Genomic DNA, 17,325 nt, shown 5'->3' with positions numbered 1-17,325 from the left:
TAATATATAAGTGTGCCTTTTGATCAGTGGTGTTTGTTTTCCTTCCTTGCTAGTACTGACCCGGTCGGGAACAAAGAGCCCAGACTGCACTGTGTCTGTACCCGAGAAGTCGGGACTCAGAATGCGCGGCATAACAAGTGTAAAAATACTTTCATGGGTTATTAAAAAGTTGACAGACAATATGAACAAACGCCTGCCTCTCTATGACGTCACAGTAATTGACTACGGCACTTTCAATAATTTTTCAACATACAACGCCTTGGTCACTTAATCAGACTCAGTCTTCTGGAGCACTTCATATTCCTTACTGAGTTGTGCCAGATCGGTTTTCCGCCATAGTTGAACGATCTGTGGCGGGAACAATTTCTTTCCATAAGACTGACTTGAGTTTGAATATGCACTGTTTATTTGCTGCATCTTTTAACTTGTCCGGCGGCATATGACCCTGGCAGTTGCGCCGCCAGTTACTACTACAATCAGTCAATCAATCAATCCATAAGACAGATAAACGCGTTGGGAAAGACAGGATTCTCCCGTTAGCTCTGTTGTTGGCACTTGAAATTTCTCTCATCCCAGTGAATGTGTATAAAAACACCTGGCTGGAGGGAGTGTTGATGTAAATTGGTATATTTTTGTCGTCAATACACATCTATCTATGTATCTATCTATTCCAGGCGGCACTAGAGGCTTTGTAGCACATCTTCCTCGGCGATTAATTTTGCAGATTACAACTTTTCATGGTCGTGTTTGTTACTGATAATAGTTTGACATCGGCATAGCTTACATCAGTGGAATATATATGGTTATACTGAGATGAAATGTGCAAATAAATCACTAAAATAGATGTGTTGCAAAACTTCCAAGGCCACTTAGAATGCTACCTTCAGTGTTAAGGCGGTGGCTGAAGCTTTGTTAGGGCATAATCGGTTTGTTTTTATCTGACTGAACTGGGTCACTCCTACAACATGAATACTGGCTTGTGATTGCATCAAGTTTGAATGTCTGATTATCCTTAGTTAGGAATGTATCTTCTTGGTTACTAATCAAACAACCCTCCAATATAACTACAGTCAATGATAGAGCCTAAGCGTATTGCATTTTACTTATTTATTTTAGATCAGTGTAAACAGCCTATAAATGAGAAACAGTTCGCGATGACTGTGTTACTTTAAAAATTTATAAAAAAAAAACAAAAAAACTTCGAACTACCAACATGTTTTCGAAGTGTTGACTCTGCTACTTCATCCAACTCTCAGCAACCTCTGTCTCTACGCCGCACTGTTGCATCCTCATATCTTTTCTATCACTCGCTACTTCAACAGTCACTGCTCTTATGAACTGTTTGCTTACATCCCATCCCCATTACGGCGGGCACGTAGCACCCGTCAGGCAGCAGTCTTTCACATCTTTACCGTCCAACTCCGTAATGCGAGAGTTTACCGATACTCCCAGTCCTCCATGTAAGTCAACCCTGGAACTGTCTTTCGTCTGCATTTCCCTCTGCTTATGACCTCCAGTCTTTTAAACGCAATGTGTCCAGGCATCTCGAAATGAACGGATCGTCAGTTTGGCTCTCTTTTTATTTTTCACTCGGAAGGAATATTTATGGGACTTGCCTTTGGTTCCTTCCTCCTTACTTAAAGACAAATAAACAAGCTTTTTAAACAGGACTGAATGGTGGGCCAAGGAGGGCAAAAATTCATCCGTGTACTCCCATCAACCTTGTTCTGCGTCTACCCTTCCCTTAATCTGTATTTATTCCTTCCTACACATTCCGGCAATCGTATAGATGTGTCACTCTTGGAGTCCTCAAACAATGCTGCTTCATTACTCTCTCACTCTCTCTCTAAACACTTGCTCTTACCTCCGCTCTGTTTTATAGCACACTTACATATCTGTGAATACCACTTCATTACGTTTACATGTGCATTTCGTCAGTATTAGCCAAGTGTAAACAAAACCTACCCTAGAGAGTTTACTTTTAGTCACGTCACCCCTGAGTCTCTCTTTTTTTTCTTTTTTGACGGAAGACTTATTAAATGTCAATGGGGAAATATCTATCTGTCTATCTATCTGTCTACTTGTCTATCTATTTATCTATCTGCTACATAATGCCTTCATCGTCAGGCCATTTTTATTATGTGGTCTTCTCCTATGGGCAAAGGAATGGTAAAAGTCTGCTATTCTGTCGACTTCCTGTAGACCGAGAGAACAGGGGTGTTATAGAGGTGGAGGTGCACGTCGCTCCTCAAGCTTTCGAGGGGGTTGCAAATGAATAGGCTACTTATTTATTTTGTGGGAATCCCTGATATTCTGTCACTCCTTAAACTGAGAAAATGAAACAGCTATCTCATGGCAGGGTCTAGGGGTATTGACCATGCTCTCCGACTTTTATTCCATTGCAGGTTAGTGTGCAGTACTTTACATACATAAACCGCATCTCATATTGGCTGGATCGACTTTGATGCATGGTCGTGAAGAGGGTAGACGTGTTTTTCTCTGCGCTCTTCTCTAGTTTTCAGGGCTTCCTTACCGGCATTAGCTTCTTCTTTTTTCACCCTTCTGGTGACGCTTAGGTTTAGCTAGTACTGTTACCTCCTCTCCCTGTTAGTCTTAAACAGTAGGTGTCTGTTCTCATAAACTGAGTTTACCTTTGCTTATTGCCCACGGAGGGTCCCCCCACTGATCGCTCTGGGGCGTGAATAAACACGGTCGTGCCTCCCTGGAGTGGTTTGAGAGGGCAACCTCAGACTTAGGTGTGTGGTCCCCGGTTGTTTGTCCCTTGATTGTTTTCTCTCCTTCTTCCCACTTCCCCCGCTAGGGGGGAGTGGTACTATGGAGGACGCCCCTACTGCCTCCCCCCCCTCAGGGGGGGAGGTAGTCCTGACCGACCCCTGACTGATCAACGGACTGACAGGCCCCAGACAGAACGTCCCCAGACGCGTTTGCCTCTAGATATCAATGTAAATAATGCTGAATTCGTTCTCATCCATGCTCTAGGTTCCACTCCCTTGAGCAGTCTCAATCCCTTCATGATTAAGAAGGTTATTGATGGCTGTGCTGGGGAGGTGGAACAAGTAAAAAAACTTGCAAACGGAGACCTCCTCATAAAGACTTGCAATTCTTCCCAGGTTAAGGACTTGTTGAAGCTGCGCAAGTTTCATATCTATGATTTCGAAGCCAAGATCCCAACTTCCATGAATTCCTGCAAGGGTGTTATCACTTGCAGGGATCTCATGGTGATGAGTGAGGAAGAGATCATAGAGGAACTCGCTCAGCAAGATGTCATCGATGCTAGATTTATCACCAGATTTTCGGAAGATGTCAGGACAAAGACTGCAACCGTCATTCTAACTTTTGGTAAAGTGTCACTGCCTAGCCAAGTAAAAATCGGCTACGAAATTGTTCATGTCCGGCCATACATCCCCAACCCTTTCCGTTGTATGATATGCCAGTTATATGGGCGTGGTGCAAAGACTTGCCGGGCTTCCCAGCCAGTGTGTGGCAAGTGTGCAAGCCAAGGTCATGATGCGGACCATTGTACATCCGAGACGGTCTGTTGCTTTCACTGCAAGGGCGCTCACTCCACTTCCTCTAGGGATTGTCCCAAGTGGAAGGAGGAGAAGGAGGTCTGCACAGTGAAGGCAACGGAGGGCATTTCCTACTACGAAGCTAGGAAAAAGGTGAAGGAGTTGCATGCAACTCCCACGCCGAATAGGTCCTATGCTCCGGCGGTAATGTCCCGTCCTGTGATGTGCTCTGTAGAGACACAGATTGATCTTGTCCTTCTCCGTCCTGTCACTCACAGTACCTCTCCATCTCGGCCTCCCGTCCGCTCCAACTCTCTCACTGACATCCCTAAGCTTTCAACCTATTCTCAGGCTGCTGCTGCCTCTCCATCAGTACGGCCTAAAGCGAAGCCCGACAAGTCTAGTAAAAGTAACATGACTACCCTCACAAAACAGTCTCGTCCTCACGTTCTTCCAGTTCCCAAACCAGCGAGGGAGAGGAAGGTTAGCTCTTCCTCGGGGGAGTCAGGGAACCTCGAAATTGACGATAATATGGAGGTTTCCGTGAACAAGCACCGGGATAGGTCCCCCGGTAGTCACTCGCCTTCTGGCGGGCGACAAAAAAAGATGAAGCACACTGGCCTCCAACGAAAATCTTAAACCGCCGCATTCACCCTATTACAGTGGAGTTGTAGAGGTATTGGGAATAAGTTACAAAATATAGCAATCTTGCTTTCTATACACAGGCCAGACGTTGTTTGTTTACAGGAGACGTGCCTGGAGGATCGTCCTGATCCTCCACAGTTCAAACACTACCACTCGTATAGAAGATATGAAGGTCACGGAGTTGCCATTTACACACACAAATCACACCCACAAACGGAAGTGATTCTAAATTCTACTCTGGAAGCTGTCGCACGCAGAGTAAAATTTAATAACACGTATCTGTCTATTTGCTCTCTATACTGTCCTCCACATGGCCCCATTGATAGTGATGCTTTAAATTCACTAGTGGAATATCTGCCTGGAAATAAGTTAGTGTTGGGCGATTTTAACGCCCATCACTATCAATGGGGTAGCTTGAGGATTGATGGTCGTGGGGAGCAAGTAGCCGACCTAATACTACAATCCAACCTCTGTCTTTTGAACGATGGTAGAGCGACTCATGTAGATGATCGTACTGGTAACTTTTCGGCCATTGACTTATCTTTGGCCTCCCCTGGTATACATCAAGATCTCTCATGGGACCCTTACGACGACTCCTTGGGAAGTGATCATTTACCCATCTGTCTTATACACGCGACATCATTTCGGACCCTCCACCTCCAAAATTTAACTATAAGAAAGCAGATTGGGGATCCTTCTCAAGGATCGCCAATTTAGATATATCTGGGGAGACCATGGATGTTAAGGTCGAAAATATAACTACTTCCATATTACACGCAGCTGAGGCTGCTATTCCCAAGACTTCTACAGTTCATGCGAAGCATAGAGCACATTGGTGGACGCCGGATTGCCGACAAGCATTAAGAAAACGCAATAGGAGATACAGGATTTTTGATAGTCAGCCCACTGAGGAAAACTTTATTGCATACAAACAGGCACGGGCTGAGGCAAGGAGAATAATAAGAAGGGCCAAACGTGACTCCTGGCGGTCCTTTGTGTCCACGGTGACTCGTACAACACCATTACGTAAAGTCTGGTCCACTATAAGAATATTAAATAATAAAGGCCCATATTTTCCAATCACCACCCTTCAGGTTAATAATAACATCTATGACAAGCCCGTGGACGTTGCTAACATCCTCGCCAGGAGTTTTTCTCATGTAAGTAGCTCAGCCAATTATGATCCGCGTTTTCAACATCATAAACGCATGGCCGAGCTACAGATATTAGACTTTGCCACAGAAGACGTAGACTCCCCGTACAACCAAGAGTTTACGCTAGATGAACTGCTCCTTGCCCTTACATCCTGTAAAGACACCAGCCCTGGACCAGACACCATCACGTACGGTATGATCCAGCATCTTAATCAGGACAACCTGATTAAGACGTTACCATTGTACAATGAGATTTGGGCGTCTCGAACGTTCCCAAACTCATGGCACTTTGCGCACGTCATACCGATACCCAAAGAAGCTGGTCTTCTTATGAATCCCACTTCATTTCGTCCTATTGTGTTGACTTCTTGTCTATGTAAGGTCATGGAACGTATGGTAAACAATAGGCTTCTTTTTGTTTTAGAGTCGAAGAATTTGTTAAATGATCAACAATGTGACTTCCGTAAATACAGGAGTTCACTAGATCATTTAATGAATTTGGAGCATTGTATTGCAGAGGCATTTGCCAATAAAGAATTCATGATAGGGGTGTTCTTGGACATCCATAAAGCCTATGACATGACATGGCTACACGGTATACTAATGAAGCTCTATGCTTATGGTTTAAGAGGAAATTTGCCTATTTTTATTTCAAATTTCTTAAGGGACAGGACTTTCTCTGTCAAATTGCCCCGTAACGTAACATCGGATATATTTATCCAGGAAAACGGGATGCCGCAGGGAAGTGTGCTTAGTCCTACTTTATTTAGTATTATGATCAATGATATTCTGTCATCAGCTCCCATCCCGAGGAATCTTAAATACTCGCTCTAAGCTGACGATTGTGCAATATGGCACTCTTCCCGTAATGCACAATTTTCGGCTGGGCGGATTCAAGCAGCCCTTGACTCCGTCCACCAATGGGCCTTGCAGTGGGAATTTAAGTTTTCCGTCCGTAAGTGTGCCGCTATAGTTTTCACTAATCGTAACGTACCTAATTTGTGCTTAACTTTGGATAATCAGGCAGTACCTTTTCAAAATTCTGTAAAATTTTTAGGAATACATTTTGATCGTAGAATGAATTTTAAACTTCACGTTAATACTTTGCTTGCTCGTTGTGATAAACCATTAAATGTCCTGAAGTACCTAGCGGGTACTACATGGGGTGCCGACAGAAAATCTTTATTAATGGTGTATAAGTCCCTTATTCGATCGAAGCTAGACTATGGCGCACAGGTGTATGGCTCGGCATCTGATGCCACGCTGAAAGGATTGGATGTGTTGCAGAATAAATGCTTGCGAATGTGTCTTGGAGCCGTCCGGTGTACCCGTGTGGCTCGTATGGAAGTGGAGGCGAATGTGCCTCCCCTCCGTATTCGCCGTGACCACCTGGCCTTGTCCTATGGCGTAAGGACATTAAGGAAAAGTAATATCGGCAGTGTGGCCCGTACCCCCCTGCGTCAATACCACCACCTTCTGCGGGGGGTGCGTCGGCCACTTGCTGCTCGCCTCCACTTACTGACTCAGGAGCTTGATGTGGACCCCAGTGACTGTGACAAGTTGGTGCTTGAAAATATAGCGCCTTGGGAGCCACCCGGCTTTACAGTCGATGTTACATGGCTCCCAGCACCAAAGGCCAAGGCGCCGGAGGCGGAGGTCCACCACTTGTTTCGTAACATCATTGTTCGTCACTTGGGGTCCCATCAACTGTACACCGACGGCTCCAAGTCGAGTGAATGTGTGGGTGCAAGTGTGTGGTCAACTGAATGTGCCCTCAGGTTTCGGTTGCCGACTCATACATCTGTGTTTACTTCAGAACTTTTTGCTATTGACAATGCCATAGACTATGCTCTAAATTCTAGGCATGACTCATTTGTCATATTTTCAGATTCAAAATCAGCCCTTCAGGCAATTGCATCTTGCACTACAGACTCTCACGAGATCCAGGGCCGCATCGTTAATATGTTGCATTCATGCAACAAGTCATTCACGCTGATCTGGGTGCCTGGTCATTGTCGTATCTACGGCAATGAGCAGGCTGACTTACTTGCTAAGTCGGCTGTAGAGCTCGAGGAGACTTGGGACGTTCCTCGTGATCTACGGTCTAGTCTATCTCTCGGAAAGAAATCAATAAATCTTCTGTGGCAAGTTCAGTGGACCAGACTAAATATTCCAACTTGTAAGCCGTACCTGGGCTACTGGGACACTGCCAACCGTCCCAGTCACCTAGAAGAAAAAGTGTTGGCACGGTTACGGCTTAATGCCACCATTTTAACCCACATAAAACCATATATGGAAAGAAGCTTCCCACCGCACTGTGACATCTGTAATGCGGTGTTATCTATCAGTCATATCATCCTGCGCTGTCGGCGATTTATTCGTGAACGTGCTTCACTTATAAATTACTGCGGCGCAGTAGACGTCCCCTTCACCCTTTCCACCATCCTGGGTGACATTGTTATGACTGATAAATTGATGGCTTTCTTGAGAGAGACCGGACTGATCAGAGTGATGTGACTTTTTTACTGTGTGGTTATGATTTTTATCAACGGTAAATATGTATATATTGTAATATTAATTAGGGTTGACAGTTGACATATTTTAAATAGTTCCTCCTCCCACCGATCTATTTCTAATATAGATGTCCCCTACATTAAGCCAAGTTCCTCGCCTGACAGTCACCAGCTGATGAGTGCGGAGTGTGCAATATAGGAAGGTATTGGGCACTTGCAGTCGATGGTGGTCTGCTGGGCGAGGTTCTTCACTTTTTGTACAAATTATGTAAATACATTATATTATTTTGCTTAATTTATTCTAATTAGGGACGACAGCTGACGTATATGGAAACGTTCCTGACTCGTCTGGTTCCCTTTCATATATTGATGTCCCCTATATTAGGTTGTGCCTCGACTGACAGTCACCAGGTGATGAGTGCAGGTATGTCATATAGAAAGGCATTACATATCTGCAGTCGATGGTGTTCTGTCAGTCGAGGTATATTTACCATTAGTGTACAGTAGGTCTAGCTATTTGTCTCTGTAGGATTTAGTATAGGTTAGCGATTTGTCTGTTAGGTGATTAGTTTTAGGGTCTTTAGATTAGGTTTTCTTTATAATATAAGGTATAAAAAATATAAAACCAAGAAAAAATAAAAAATAAATAAATAATATTAAAATTATTATATATATATATATATATATATATATATATATATATATATATATATATATATATATATGTACGTTTGCATGAAAGTGTGTCTGTATGTATGCAATGAAGTGTGTGTGTGTGTGTGTGTGTGTGTGTGTGTGTATGTTTGTATATATATATATATATATATATATATATATATATATATATATATATATATATATATATATATTGTGACGTGAATTGCCAATACTAATTCACCTGAAGCATCAGCTACCTCAACTTCTGCTTCATTCATCACCTACGCTCACCTGAGGCTTCAGTTAATCGGAGTGGGACGTCAGTTCAGAGCCTGTGGCACTCGGAGATTCCTTTCTTACTTTCATACAACCGTCAACGCTGGAACGTGATGATTGGTTGAAGGATCTCGCGTGTGATTGGACGAGGCACCATTTACCAGGGTGACGTAAAGTCCTACCGGTGGTGGCTTCACACAAGCCGGCAGATTGATCGGGAGAGTGATTTTGGACGGGGCAGAGTGAGGAGCTGGGTTTTTAATCATCCACCAGAGAGTGCCAGTTGTTGTTAACCCTTGTATTGGAAACTAAGTTAGGGTTTTAACTTTGTGGACAATTTGCATTTGTGATCTTTGTTATATTTTGGAGTGTTGTTGGTGATAAATTTTGCAGTTATAATCGGGACGATCTTGAGTTAATTTGTGTGTTGTTCTTTCATTGTTTATTTTATTTTATTTAGTCATAATTACACGCACTGAATCTTTCTGTTAGTTTACTTTTTGTTAACCTTGAACCTGGGTATTAAGTGTTACTGTGTAGGGTTGTTAAAGGACATCTCTCACACGTAACAGAGTGGTGCCGTGACCAGGATCGTCTCGTGTATGTAGCTGCTTAATTTGGTAACTATGCATATTATAAATAATGAAGATGCGAAAAGTTTTATCGACAGTGACCCAACTGAATCTGATTTTGATAATTTAACTGCTCATGAACTGCTTGTGATTGCATCCTACTTAAATTTGCCTGCACTCTCGACAATGAGTAAAACCGCTCTAGTTAACATGGTGAAAAAGGAAGTCTTGGGGATAGGAAACACATGCAGCGGTGGTAACGTGAGAGAAGTGGAGCAAATGGAACAAGATGGACGTCAAGGAAATGAAGGACTCTGCGAGGGGGCTACTGGTCGAGACTTCACTGAGGTGAATCCTATTCTTTCTGACAAGGACCTTGATCAAGAAAGGCTCAAAATCCAACTAGAGCAACGTCACCTAGATCGTGAACTCGAGCAACTGCGTCTTGAGCTTGACCATGAATATCGAATGGCTCAACTTAACCAACCTGTTACCACTGCTGTATCTTCCATGTCCATCACCACTAGTAATCTAATTCCACGATTCACAGAAGACAAAGTGGATGATTTCTTCCTCTTATTTGAGGAGGTTGCTAATGGCATGGGTTGGCCGAAAGTGCAGTGGCCTGTTTTGCTTCAAACTGCTCTGGTTGGTCGTGCTCGCACTACCTACGTGTCTGTGGAGCCTGCTGTGAGGCGGGATTATGATCGCTTAAAGTCAGCAGTGTTAACCGCATACCAGTTACGGCCTGAAGCTTATAGACAGAAATTTCGCAAAACACACAAACGGGCTGATCAGACTCATGTGGAGTTTCTTAGTGACATGACTACTACTTTCCAGTATTGGTTGAAAAGTAAGGCTGTTAATGTCTTTTATTCTATTAAAGAATTAATGTTAATTGAAAACTTTTTGTGGAAAATAGAACCTCATGTAGCAAATCATTTGAGAGACAAAGGGGTCAGTGAACTCTCTGAGGCAGCTACTCTGGGCGGATGATTATGTTCTTAACTTAAAACTTCGTAGTAAAATACCCTATGATAAACCTGACTCTACTGATGGTAATCCTCTTAAACCTTTCGGTACCCAGACTCCACCCCATGCCAGAATCACTCTCCAGGGTCGAGGTAAGAGTAGTTCTAACAAAAGAAATTGCACATATTGTGGTAGAGTGGGACATTCGGCAGAGAAATGTTGGGCTAAGGAAAGGGATGAAAGAAGAATGAAAGCAATTGCTGTGGTAGCTGACAATAGAGCTGAGGAGTCTAGCCAAGGATCAGGCCAGGATAGCGATGTGGTTGCTTGTGTAGCTCAGCGCTCTGAGGCCAAATCGGTGAACAGTGTTATGTTTAAGTCCTTGGACACCTACAAGCCTTTTATTTCTGAGGGCACTATTAAGATCGCTGGTAGAATGTACGAGGTGAAAGTGTTGCGAGATACTGGAGCATCTCGGTCCCTATTGCTTAATCCTAACCCAGATAAATGTCAAGCTATCCACCACATTGTGTTGAGGGGTGCTGGTGGGCCTTTCTCTGTACCTTTGGCGGAGATTGAACTAGATTGTGGTCTCTTTAAGGGCTGAGCTAGTATTGTCCTGATAGAGGAGTTACCTGTGCCTGGGGATGATCTCTTGTTAGGAAACGATTTGGCTGGGGATAGGGTAGATGTGGATCCTACCTTGTCTTTGGTCCCTGTGTGTGAGCCACTGACCTGTGAGCCCGAGAGAGATTCCAAAAGCCTTTCCAGTATGTGCTGTCACTAGATCAATGGCAAGTGTGGCAGCCCCTTCTAAGCACAAAGATCCTGTTTCCTCTCCTCGAACTGTGACTGAAAGTAAAGATGTGGTGTGTGGTGCTGAAAGTAGCAACGATATTAATCTTTCCGATACATTTATGTACCGCGCAGTGGATGAAGTTACGCCACCTGATTTACCTCCAGGTTGTCCTAGTGGTTTAGTAACATTGCAGCAGGAGGACGCTGACTGTAAAAACTTGGCTGCTAAGGCTGTGAGTGCAGATAGCCTTGAGAATGAATTAGGTGAATGCTTCTATCTCAAAAATGGGATATTGTGGCGACGATGGCGTCCCTCACATCTGCCTGTTGACCATGGTGTGTGGGATGTCCATCAGGTGGTTGTACCCAAACTTTGCCGTAAGTTAATTTTAGAAACTGCACATAATTTACCTTTAGCAGGGCACCTTGGTGTCCGAAAGACCTTAGATCGCATACGCTCTCATTTCTACTGGCCGGGAATGTGTGCAGATGTATCACAATTTTGTCGTACATGTCATGTTTGTCAGATCTCCGGCAAACCCAACCAAAAGGTGCCTGTGGCCCCTTTAGTGCCCTTACCGGTGTTTGAGGTCCCTTTCACTAGGGTTGTGATAGACATTGTTGGCCCTCTACCAAAGACTTCTCATGGACACAGTTACCTTCTCACGATTCTGGATATGGCATCTAGGTACCCTGAAGCAATCCCTATCAGGAATCCATCTTCCAAGGTGATTACACAAGAACTTTTAAAATTCTTTACCAGGATGGGGTTTCCAAGAGAAGTCCAAAGTGATCGGGGTAGTAATTTTACTTCAAATCTTTTTGAACAATCCCTTAAGGGGTTTGGAGTAAAGCATATAACCTCCAGTGCATATCATCCTGAGAGTCAAGGGGCCCTTGAACGCTACCATCAAACACTGAAATCTATGTTGAGGAAATATTGTGAAGAGACGGGAAGAGACTGGGATAAAGGGGTACCCTTTGTATTATTCGCAACTAGAGAGGTTCCAACAGAATCCTTAGGATTCTCACCCAACGAGTTAGTGTTTGGCCATCATGTTCGTGGACCATTACAACTGCTGAAGGAGAAGTGGGTTGATAAGGAGTGTCAAACCAATCTTCTCAAGTACTGTATGGAGTTCAAGGGAGCGTCTTCACTCCACTTGGGAGTTTGCTAATAGTAATCTGAAGGTTGCTCAGGGTAACATGAAATCTTGGTATGATAAACGAGCACGTGCTCGGGAGTTCCACCCTGGGGATGAGGTGCTAGTTTTGCTTCCCTTGCCTGGCCAGCCATTTACTGCTAAGTATAGAGGTCCTTACATGGTAGCCAAAAGAGTAGGTGAGACTGATTACCTCATTGTCACTCCTGATCGTAAAAAGCCCCATCAGCTGTGTCACATTAACATGTTAAAACCATATTACAGGGCCCCTAACTCATCTCCTCCTGATCCTCCCACAGTTGCAGTGGTGTCTCCAGAGGGAATGAGCGACTTGGAGTGTTCTACTGTGAGAGATGCCTACAGTGGGACTGGTACTCTGCAGCAGACTGCTCCTAGTCCTGTATGTGTCAGTCTTCCATCTGAGGGTGATGACAAACTCTGTCCATTCACTCTTGGTGGTATTAGAATTTTTGGAGAGAATTCTACAGCCTGGAGAGAATTACCTACTAAGTTGTCCCACCTCTTACCTGATCAAATTACCCAGCTAATCACAATTCTTTCACAGAACCCAAATGTGTTTCAGGATTCTCCAGGACTTACGTCATTAATTACCCATGATATTGATGCTGGTGATGCTTCACCAATTAAACTGCCTGCTTATCGTGTTTCCCCCCAACGGCGTAGCATCTTGCAGGTGGAACTGGATTATGTTAGACCTTAACTTAATTTCTCGTGGAATCAGTCCATGGAGCAGTCCTGTCACTCTTGTCCCCAAACCTAATGGTGAATATAGGTTCTGTGTTGATTATAGAAGAGTTAATTTAGTAACGAAGACTGACACATATCCATTACCCCGTGTGGATGACTGCATTGATCAGGTTGGTACAGCAAAGTTTATTAGCAAATTTGATTTGATGAAAGGCTATTGGCAGGTGCCTCTCACTCCAAGAGCTAAAGAAATATCATGTTTTGTAGCAAATGATCAAACTTTCTGCTGTGAGGTAATGCCCTATGGGTTAAAGAATGCTCCTGCCACCTTTCAGCGCTTAATGAATTCTGTCATCAGAGATATTCCTGATAGTGTTGTGTACATTGATGACGTTATTTTATTTAGTCATACTTGGGCTGACCATCTCCAACAAATTGCCATGTTATTTACTAGACTTAATGAAGCTAATCTTGTTGTCAATCTCTCAGTGTGAATTTATAAAATCTCGGGTACAGTATTTGGGGTATATGGTTGGACATGGACAGGTGGCACCACCTACAGCTAAAGTCAATGCTCTTTTAGATTTCCCTACTCCCACAGGTAAACGAGATGTCCAGAGGTACTTGGGCATGATCGGCTACTACCGTAGGTTTATCCGTAACTTTTCCCATTTAACAGCTCCTTTAACGGACCTCTTAAAGAAGGGTAAGAAATTTGCTTGGTCTAGTGAGTGTGCAACTTCCTTCAGGCATACTAAAGATATCTTGTCCACTTACCCTCTGCTCAGGGCTCCTGATTTTGAGAAATCCTTTTCCTTGGCAGTGGACGCCAGTAATATTGGGGCAGGTGCAGTTTTACTGCAGGACCATCATGGTATTCACCACCCCGTGTGCTATTTTAGTAAAAAGTTTAATAATGCCCAATGTAACTATTCTGTTGTGGAGAAGGAGTTATTGGCGTTGATTTTAGCCCTGCAGCATTTTGAGGTATACTTGCAATCTGTCCAGGGCCCCATTGCCATTTTTACTGACCACTACCCACTTAAATTCCTAAGTAAGTTCAGATATAAAAACCAGAGGTTAACTAGGTGGAGCTTACTACTGCAAGAATATAGCTTTGAAATAAGACATATCAAAGGCATCCAAAATGTACTTGCTGACTGTTTGTCGCGAGCTTAAGAAGTGAATGAATACTCCACTGTCGTATTCTCGTTAGCGGTGGAGGTGTGACGTGAATTGCCAATACTAATTCACCTGAAGCATCAGCTACCTCAACTTCTGCTTCATTCATCACCTACGCTCACCTGAGGCTTCAGTTAATCGGAGTGGGACGTCAGTTCAGAGCCTGTGGCACTCGGAGATTCCTTTCTTACTTTCATACAACCGTCAACGCTGGAACGTGATGATTGGTTGAAGGATCTCGCGTGTGATTGGACGAGGCACCATTTACCAGGGTGACGTAAAGTCCTACCGGTGGTGGCTTCACACAAGCCGGCAGATTGATCGGGAGAGTGATTTTGGACGGGGCAGAGTGAGGAGCTGGGTTTTTAATCATCCACCAGAGAGTGCCAGTTGTTGTTAACCCTTGTATTGGAAACTAAGTTAGGGTTTTAACTTTGTGGATAATTTGCATTTGTGATCTTTGTTATATTTTGGAGTGTTGTTGGTGATAAATTATGCAGTTATAATCGGGACGATCTTGAGTTAATTTGTGTGTTGTTCTTTCATTGTTTATTTTATTTTATTTAGTCATAATTACACGCACTGAATCTTTTTGTTAGTTTACTTTGTTAACCTTGAACCTGGGTATTAAGTGTTACTGTGTAGGGTTGTTAAAGGACATCTCACACGTAATATATATATATATATATATATATATATATATATATATATATATATATATATATATATATATATATATATATATATATATATATATATATATATATATATATATATATATATATATATATATATCGGCCTCAATGGTTGATAGGCCGGGGAAAAAAAAAAAAAAAAAAAAGGCTGGATCACACACACCACAAAGCCAGTCAGGAGACAGGGCGTGTGTGCTGGGCAGTCCCCAGGTCCTGTCCTCCCCACTTACTGTTTTTTTTAATCAGCCCATACACCACTGGCCGGGCTAATGTATGGCCCGGCCTGCACTATATGTGCAGGGAATCTTTCAACGAATAACGAACTTGGCTGGATCACACACATCACAAAGCCAGCCAGGAGACAGGACGTGTGTGCTGGGCAATCCCCAGGTCCTGTCCTCCCCCCTTACTGTTTTTTAACCATCCCATACCCCACTGACCGGGCTATTGTATGGCCCGGCCTGCACTATAGGTGCAGGGAATCATTAAACAAACAAACATTGGTTGGATCTGTTGGGCAAGGTCCTTCACTTTTTGTACGGTGTAGACATTTTAGCCGAAGGCATGCTGTTTATCGCTAGAATATAAATAAAATAAAATAAAAATAATATTTCAATTACATTTTTTTTGTTATATATGTTATAATGTTTTACTATGTAGATATCATTCCAAAATAAATTTGTAGTGTAGATACTTTTTCCTTGTAGATAACAAGCCAAAGTAGCTACTTTGGCCTGTTATCTACGTGTCATGAATCTACTTTGGTATGCGATCTACACTTTATATTGCGATCTACGTGTCATGAATCTACTTTGGTATGCGATCTACACTTTGTATTGCGATCTACGTGTCATGAATCTACTTTGGTATGCGATCTACACTTTATATTGCGATCTACGTGTCATGAATCTACTTTGGTATGCGATCTAGATGGTTAGAGAGTCTGAGCATGAATGGAATGTCTGTTCGAGTGTCGAAGCTCCGGTCCCCATTGTACATGTGCCAACAGCACGCTTCATTCCGCCATAGACATCAGTCTCGACAGCTGTGGTATGTTATCTACAAGCTAGTTTGTTATCTAATTTCCAAAGATTTGCTTGTAATCTACTTTGTTACCTAGATTTCAAAGATAGGCCAGTCCTTTACCTTTCTTAATTCCTCCTAACCTCCGTAAATCCTCATTTATATTTCAGTCATTGACACAGCCCTTAAGATGCTCGCAAAAGAATTCTACACCGAAATCAGCGACGAAACTAAGGCACTGGCATTTTTAAGAAGACATGGACTTTTTGATGAAGAACAAAGTGTTTCACCGTGTCATCGATGTGGCGGAGAGATGAAGGACGTTCGGAAAAGAAGACGAAATGGCGAATTTATGCCCGTTCTTCGTTGCAGAAACCGTGGATGTCAAACTTTTCGTTCCGTTCGCAGAGGCAATGTATTCTTCCATTTCACAGATTTGAATAACAAACTAAATTGCATGCTCTCTCTTTGCCAAATTTTAGAATTGATCTTTTATACAAGACCTCTCGTATGATCTGGTTCAAAGTTTAACTGGTAGAGGTACCGAAGCAATTTGCGATTGGTTCAACATGTGCAGAGAAGTTTGTACAGCGATTGTTTCAGTCCAGAATCGTGGTCAAATGGTAGGCACTGAAGAAGAGCCTGTGCAAATTGATGAAGCACGCTTTGCAGGACGGCGAAAATACAATAGAGGCCGAATGTTGCAAGGAGACCGGGCTCCAAATTCAACAGACAGCGAAGCTGCAGTGGACAATAACCGTAACCATGGAAGATGTATTGATGGTCCTTGGGTGTTCGGTTTGAAGAAAGGTTCAGATTGCCGATATTTTTACGTTCAAAGAAGAGACCGTGAGACACTTCAACCAATTATTCAGAGAGAAGTCGCTGAAGGCTCAATAATCCATTCCGACGGATGGCCAGCTTACTCTAATTTAAACCAACTCAATTTTCGTCATTTTTCCGTAAATCATCTGCAATATTACGTCGATCCTAACACCGGAGCACATACACAAGGAATTGAAAGATCCTGGCTTGATGCGAAGATTCGTATATTGAAAAAAATGAGAGGCTGCAATCAAAGAACATTTCAATCGCACCTAGACTACTACTGTTGGCGGATGATGAGAAAAGAAGCTCCTGACTTACATTTAGCATTTTTAGCTGATGTACGTGCTGTTTATCGCTAGATGAGAACAGAAGCTCCTGACTTATATTTAGCATTTTTAGCTGATGTACGTGCTGTTTATAGCTAGATGAGAACAGAAGCTCCTGACTTATATTTAGCATTTTTAGCTGATGTACGTGCTGTTTATCGCTAGATGAGAACAGAAGCTCCTGACTTATGTTTAGCATTTTTAGCTGATGTACGTGTTGTTTATCGCTAGATGAGAACAGAAGCTCCTGACTTACATTTAGCATTTTTAGCTGATGTACGTG

At 43.0% G+C, this 17,325-nt stretch overlaps 1 pseudogene; it reads left to right on the top strand.

Moving 5' to 3' along the window:
• Nucleotides 1-12,323: 12,323 nt before the first annotated feature.
• Nucleotides 12,324-16,944, top strand: LOC145390597 (uncharacterized; annotated as a pseudogene).
• Nucleotides 16,945-17,325: the final 381 nt, after the last annotated feature.

This window comes from Coenobita brevimanus, chromosome 15 (assembly GCF_032717465.1).
Source record: "Coenobita brevimanus isolate Jiangsu-jjx chromosome 15, ASM3271746v2, whole genome shotgun sequence".
In the NCBI taxonomy this organism is placed as follows: Eukaryota; Metazoa; Arthropoda; class Malacostraca; order Decapoda; family Coenobitidae; genus Coenobita; species Coenobita brevimanus.
Note: the sequence above shows the minus strand (reverse complement) of the source record. Positions and strands in the feature narration are given on the sequence as shown.